This window comes from Rana temporaria, chromosome 11 (genome assembly GCF_905171775.1).
Source record: "Rana temporaria chromosome 11, aRanTem1.1, whole genome shotgun sequence".
In the NCBI taxonomy this organism is placed as follows: Eukaryota; Metazoa; Chordata; class Amphibia; order Anura; family Ranidae; genus Rana; species Rana temporaria.
Genome location: NC_053499.1, coordinates 151,869,132 through 151,876,858, shown reverse-complemented (window position 1 = coordinate 151,876,858; position 7,727 = coordinate 151,869,132).

The window sequence follows — 7,727 nt, the reverse complement described above, 5'->3', positions numbered from 1 at the left end:
TTGTAGGGGCCCCAGAGCATTACTTTGCCCAGGGGCTCATGATGCTATTAAGCTATCCTACTGGGGGGGATGTTTTTTTTTGTATTACTGTAAGCAATAGGAAATAGGAAAGCGGTTGTTGGGGGTGGGATGTCCCAAATTCTGTATAAAAGTGTGCTGTGTACTTGAAAATAAAGAGTCCTGTTTGAACATACATACAGCCTGCCTGGTGTGTGTTCTTAATGGGTCCGAACGGCACATAGCTGTAGTTCGGATCCCGGAACCTTGGATGACTGGACCATCAGACGTTGCAATTGGCAATCTGATCCAATAGAAGCAGAGGAGTGTCGGGAGAGCAGAACCGAGCGAGCAAAGGGTCTTCTCACAGCCACCTACAGGCAACAAGAGCAATTACTACCAGGCAGTACCACAACCAGAACAGAGGCAAATTTGTATATAATTCAACAGGTCTGGGCCCAACTATTGGCCCAGACATCCCTTAAATTTGAAATAGCGCCCCCATCTTTGGGAGCAGGGCGCTACATATATATATATATACGATGCAAGGCAACAAAAAGAAACTAATACTACAATCCAAATGGGTTTTATTCATTACGTTTGTGTAAATGATGAAACATTCATAAAGGGAATTCCGGATAAATAGACCCCTTAGTGATGCCTAAACGACTGTACAAAGATATCGCCGCAGTATTTCCGTGATTCCGTCCAATCTCGAAATCACCGTCACCTCCCCACACATAGAAAATATTCACTGTAACTGTTTAGGAATAATTGACAATTATAACAAGACGCCTCTGCGGCTTCTCTCAATCGTTTTCAGTTCATATCTCGTGGATGCACTGGTATCCCACTATAATATCATTACAATAAACCTCGGGCTTGTCTTATTAAAGAAATTCCCCGCAGCCACAACCTCCGTCGTTCTTCCTTCCCGTGTAAGTTTTCAAGGTTACCGCCGGCCGTGAGTCAGCGCATTGTGGCTGATTACAATGGATGTTTATATTATCTCTCCCGCCTAGGCACAATGTTCTCTTACAGTTAGGGAGAGCGCAATTGGAATGGATAGTGGGAATATAATTTTCGCCGCACGTCATTCTTCTTACCTGAAGTTCCTCTGAAGTCCTCGTGATTCTCACTTCGGTCTGCCGGAGAGGAGGAGGCGGAGGGTCCTGCGAGGAACACAAGGTGGATAATTAGTTGGCACATAAAAGAAGCCCTTTTGTTATGAGAGCTCCAGGCGGACGAGAGAAGGAAGGAGTACGGATTCTGAAAATGAAATTCAAATTTTCTTTTAAATAAACTTTATGCTAAAAGGGAACTTCAGGCAAATATAAGAAACACAATTCTGGTATTTAAAGGGTTTGTAAAATATATATTTTTTTATCTAAATAGCTTCCTTTACCTTAATGCAGTGCTGTTTTCATGTCCTCGTTGTTCGTTTTTGCTCTCAAGTTGCTGTAATTCTTCTCTGATCTCCACACTTCCTGGTTGTCTGTTTACTGATGACCATAGCCCTGGGAGCTTTCTCTCTGTGGTCTCTAATCAAGGAGGTGTGATTACTGTTGGGTAGATTCAGGTAGGGGCGCCTAAAAATAGGTCGGCGTAGCCTAGCGTGTTTACACTACGCCGCCTTAAGTAAAAGAGGAAAGTACATGATTCAGAAAGCACTTACCTCCTTACTTAGGGCGGCGTAGTGTAAACACGGCGGGCGTAAGGGCGCCTAACTCAAATGGGTTGGGGGGGCGTGTTTAATGCTAATGAGGCTTGACCTCATGTTTTTTGACGTTTTTTCTTACTGCGAATGCGCCGGGTGCCTACATTTCCCAGGGCGCATTGCGGCTAAGTACGCCGTACGGGCCTATTGATTTTGACGCGGACGTAAACGACGTAACTCCCGATTCGCGGACGACTTACGCAAACGACGTAAAAAATTTGAACCTCGCGGCGGGAACGGCGGCCATACTTTAACATTGTTATTCCACCTCATAGGTGGAATAACTTTAGGCCGCCTAAGGCCTTACAGAAACGACGTTAATCGACTGCGGTGGGCTCGCGTACGTTCGGGAATCGGCGTAAAAGCTCATTTACATAATCTACGCCGGCCGCAATGGAAGCGCCACCTAGCGGCCATCCAAAAAATGCAATCTAAGATAGAACGGCGCAAGCCGTCCTATCTTAGCTTTGTTTAAGCGTATCTCTATTTGAGCATACGCTTAAACAAACGCCGGCGTAGATTCAGAGTTAGGCCGGCTTATCTATTGATAAGCCGGCCTAACTCTTTGTGAATCTACCTATGTGTGTCTAAAACCCCTCAGCACCAATCAGTTTTGTTTTCCAAACCATCACTGCCCTGTATTGGTTCTGTACATCACAGAAGCAGGAAACAACATGCAAAAACGAAACTAGAAACTACAGGTACATTATATGATTGATTTTTATCTATTTTTAATCATTTTTAAAAGGAATCAGTTAACTATTATGTCTCTATACCCTGTAAACAGTCATGTACGTCCTGTACATGTACCCAGCCGTGGGTCGCGGGCGCGCTCCCGCGACCCGATCCGAAGCTCCGGGACGGCGGGACCCGCGGACCCGATCGCCGCTGGGGTCCCGCCATCGGTCCCCGGAGCTGAAGAACGGGGAGAGCCGCGTGTAAACACGGCTTCCCCGTGCTTCACTGTGGCGGCTGCATCGATCGTGTCATCCCCTTTATAGGGAGACACAATCGATGACGTCACTCCTACAGCCACACCCCCCTACAGTTGTAAACACACACTAGGTGAAACAACCCCATCCACACCCCCTTGTGGTTAACTCCCAAACTGCAACTGTCATTTCCACAATAAACAATGCATTTTAAATGCATTTTTTGCTGTGAAAATGACAATGGTCCCAAAAATGTGTCAAAATTGTCCGAAGTGTCCGCCATAATGTCGCAGTCATGAAAAAAATTGCTGATCGCCGCCATTAGTAGTAAAAAAAAATAATTAATAAAAATGCAATTAAACTATCCCCTATTTTGTAAACGCTATAAATTTTGCGCAAACCAACCGATAAACGCTTTACCAAAAATATGTAGAAAAATACGTATCGGCCTAAACTGAGGAAAAAAACTATTTTTTTTATATATTTTTGGGGGATATTTATTATAGCAAAAAGTAAAAAATATCAAAATTGTCGCTCTATTTTTGTTTATAGCGCAAAAAATAAAAACCGCAGAGGTAATCAAATACCATCAAAAGAAAGCTCTATTTGTGGGAAAAAAATGACACCAATTTTGTTTGGGAGCCACGTCCCACGACCGCGCAATTGTCAGTTAAAGCGACACAGTGCTGAATCGCAAAAAGGGGCCTGGTCATTTACCTGCATTTTGGTCCGGGGCTTAAGTGGTTAAGGTAAAAAAACATATTTTTGTTATTTTCGATATAAAAAAGTGCAAATTATTTAGTCAAATCACCCCCTGCCTTCACCCCCCTCTGCGGTGACACAATCTCCCCTTGCCTCCAATCTCCCTCTGCCTCCAATCACCCACAGCCTCCATCGTCCCCTGCCCCCATCCCCCTCTGTGGTGCCACCAACAACCCCTGTCGCCATCCCCACCCTCTGCAATGCCACCCTCCCCCTCTGCGGTGCCACCATCACCCCCTGCCTCCAATCACCTCCTCCTTCCAATCACCCCCTAACACTAATACCCCCTGCCTCCAATCTCCCCCAGGCCCCCTGGCTCCAATCACCCCCTGCCTCCATCCCCCTCTGCGGTGCCACCAACAACCCCTGTCTCCATCCCCCTACCTCTGCGGTGCCACCATCACCCCCTGCCACTAACACCCCCTGCCTCCAATCTCCCCCTGCCTCCATCCCCCTCTGCGGTGCCACCGCAGCCACCATCACCCCCTGCCTCCAATCACCCCCCTGCCTCCAATCTCCATACGCAGTTCCAAGTCGAACCGATCACGGCTATTTTTACTGGCACATTCCAGCAACCACGGACATTTACAAACGGGGGGAAAAAGTGCCCGTTTTTACGGACTGTCCGTAAAAATACAGACGGTTGGCAACACTGTTATATACACACCAGGGGTAGACTGACAACTCATGGGGCCCCCGGGCAATAGAAGATTATGGGGCCCCCAAGCTTACAGATGGCAACCACGCCAGGAGGCAGCTAAAATCTCAGAATTTTAACATCAAAAGCATGCTGGTTTCGGACATATCAGGGACAGATGTAAAAAAACACAGGTTTTTACATACTGTCCCTGGTTTTATTGAGCCCGGCAACCCTGATTGGCCCCCCTAGAGGCATGGGGCCCTCAGTCAGTGCCCGGGAGCCCCAATGGTCAGTCCGCCCCTGATACACACACAGTTTAAATATTTATATTCTTTATGGAAATGTAACTTGCATCCACACTGTACATTTTGTTTTTCTGTTCACTGGCCTAAAAATATCAGTTTTTTAATCAAAGCCATTAAACATGGCGCACGCTGAGCCATGTTCAATATAAACACTTTAATGCATATTAATTATCTCCATAATGTAAAGGCTTTGATGTGCACCCTCATGAGTCTTTGTAGCTAGACACGTGAATTTGTTTTTGTCGAGTTTTCCCCGATGTTCTCATTCACTATATTAATAGTCCGCACTCATCCAATTAGGCGCCTAATTTGCAAGTGGCAGTCAGTTTAACGTATCCTGATTCCCCGCATGTTAATGTCTGCCACATCAACGCTGCCAGACAAACAGGTCCGGGACATACGAGTTCACAGCCATTGTCTGCATTTCTTTTCAACACACTCAATCTTTTTATAGTTAACACAGAGGGAAGATTGCAGGCTGGGAGTGGAAAAAAAGTGGTTTTCCTAGAAATGATAATGTCTGAGAAGATGGGCACTATAGGTGTGCCAGGTGTGCCTGGGCACACGCTAATCCTGGGGTTGGCAACCCATCAACGGTAGGGTGACCACATTTCCAAACTGCCATTCAGGGACACACCCCCTCTCTCACCTCCCCCCCCCCCAAAAAAAGATACGGGGGCGGGGGTAATGTAGTCTCGGGGGTTGATGGGGAATTTGGCGGTGGGTTATTTGTCAGGCGATTGTGCCACTTGCCACCCATAGCCTGTCACCAGATGCAGTGCTGCTGTCACTCCCTCTGCTTGTACTATGTTTTGACCTTTTACAATAATAAAAATTGTTTGTAAACAAAAAAAATTAATAAATAAATACAAATTCCATAAATATACCGTATTTATCGGCGTATACCGCGCACTTTTTTGCCCTGAAAATCAGGGCAAAATTGTGGGTGCGCGGTATACGCCGATACCCGCTTTCCCGCGCCGAGTTTGAATACTGCGCCGACATATACCGAGCGCAGTACACTCGTGGACGTACAGGACGTCAGCGCGGGTAGCCGAGCATTGCCGACAATACACGAGTGTACTGCGCTCTGTATATGTCGGGCGCGGTATTCAAACTCGGCGCGGGAAACGAGCGGGGAGGACGCGAGGACGACGCAGAAGGACGCCGGACCCGACGAAGAGGACACCCGAAGCCGCAGAAGGACGCCGGACCCGACGAAGAGGATAACCGAAGCCGCGGAAGGACGCCGGACCCGACGAAGAGGACACCCGAAGCCGCAGACGGACGCCGGACCTGACGAGGCCGCCGATGGACGCCGCGCAAGACACCAAAACTTTTTTTCCACAGGATTCGGGGCAACTTTAGGGGTGCGCGGTATACGCGGGAGCGCGTTATACCGTGATAAATACGGTGTATACAATAGTTTGAAGACGCTATAACGTTTGCGTAAACCAATCAATATGCGCTTATTGGGATTTTTTTTTTAACCAAAAATATGTATCAGAATACATATTGGCCTAAATTGATGAAGAATTTTTATGTATTTTTTACATTTTTTTATATTGGAAATGTTTTAAAGCAGAAAGTAAAAAATATTTTTTTTTTCGAAATTGTCGGTCTTTTTTTGTATTTAGCGCATAAAATAATAAACACAAACATGATCAAATACCACCAAAATAAATCTCTATTTGTGAGGGGGGGGGGGAATTATATAAATTTTATTTGGGTACAGCGTTGCACGACGAGCAATTGTCAAAGTAACGCAGGGGCATAGCGCAAATAAAAACCTGGTCATGAAGGGGGGGGTAAATATTTCGGAGGTGAAGTTTATTGTAAATGAAGTTGGATGGACTGATACAGAGAAGACAGAGAAGGCTTCACTCAGCTGAACTCTTGTGATAACAAGTAATGTTATCTAATGTTGTATTTCTTCTTCATTGATCACTGTATGTCTATTGATCACTGTATATCTATTGATCACTGTATGTCTATTGATCACTGTATGCCCATTGATCACTGTATGTCTATTGATAACTGTATGTCCATTGATCACTGTATGTCTATTGATCACTGTATGTCTATTGATCACTGTATGTCCATTGATCACTGTATGTCCATTGATCACTGTATGTCCATTGATCACTGTATGTCTATTGATCACTGTATGTCCATTGGGAGGTGAAAATCTTGCGCCAACTCGCTTCCTGATGACGTGGTAACACGAAACGTACGTCGAGGCACCTGGTCACGCAGAATCACGCACTTCGGGTCCCGCTGGCTCAGCAGCTAAAAATACTGTAGCTGCTGACTTTTAAAAAGGACACATACCTGTCCAGGGAGCCCGTGATGTCGGCCCCCCATGGCCGATCTGTCCATCGGATTGAGTGCAGGCGCCGCCATTCCAACTAAGGGAAACTGGCAGTGGAGCCTCTCCGCACGAGTCCTGCGGCGCTTTGTGAATGGCCAGCTTGTCTTCTGGGACACACACAGGTTCTTAAAGACAACGGGGGTGCTCGCCGAAGAAGGGGACGTGACGTCCAGGGCCGGGTTGCGGCCGGGCAGAATCAGAAGTACACTTGTACTTCCAAAAAAGCACCAAAGGAAAAAAATATATTTTTTCAACATCCAGAAACAAGAGGTGTAGAGGTCTTTCGTTTAAGACCACCTCTCAAAAGTGGGTGGAACCCTGCTTTAAGTGTATGTATCAGTGGCGGCTGGTGTTTTATTTTTTATAGAGGGGTGGCACAACCCTCCCCCCCCCCGCTCAGTCCGCACCCGACCAGGGTTTTGCACTCAGTCATGCAGCCCCGCAATTGCCCCATCTAGGTTTCTGGGCAGGCAGGTTTAGAACACTTACCTGTCCCCAAATCCAGCAGTATCTTCACCCATGCCGATTTTTCTATCAGCTCTCGGGTGCTGCCGCCGCCATTTAGGGTACGTAAAACCCTACTGTGCCCGTGCGAAGCGCGCTGTGCTTTGTGAATGGCCCGGTGGTGGGGGAAAGAGGAGGGGGCCAAACTTCCGGATGAGTTTGCCTCTGCGAAGTCAGCTGAAAGTGGGAGCTGGTACCTGTCAAAACCAGGTACCCGCTCCCTCCCCGAAAGGTGCCAAAGGTGGCAGCGGAGGGGGGGAAGGAGGCAAATAAACAGATCTTTCCCTTTTGGGTGGAGCTTCTCTTTAAATATAGCTGCTATGAGCACCTAAATTCTTGTCATTTATTACATAGCAAGACCAGGTGAGGGCACTCAAGTAATCCAGTCGTATTCTATTGACCCAGACAGGGCTCTCAGATCAACACTGGGAGATTGCTGACAAAGAAAGGGATGGAGCAGATTGGTGACTGCAGCAGTGATGATGATAATCCTTCACTA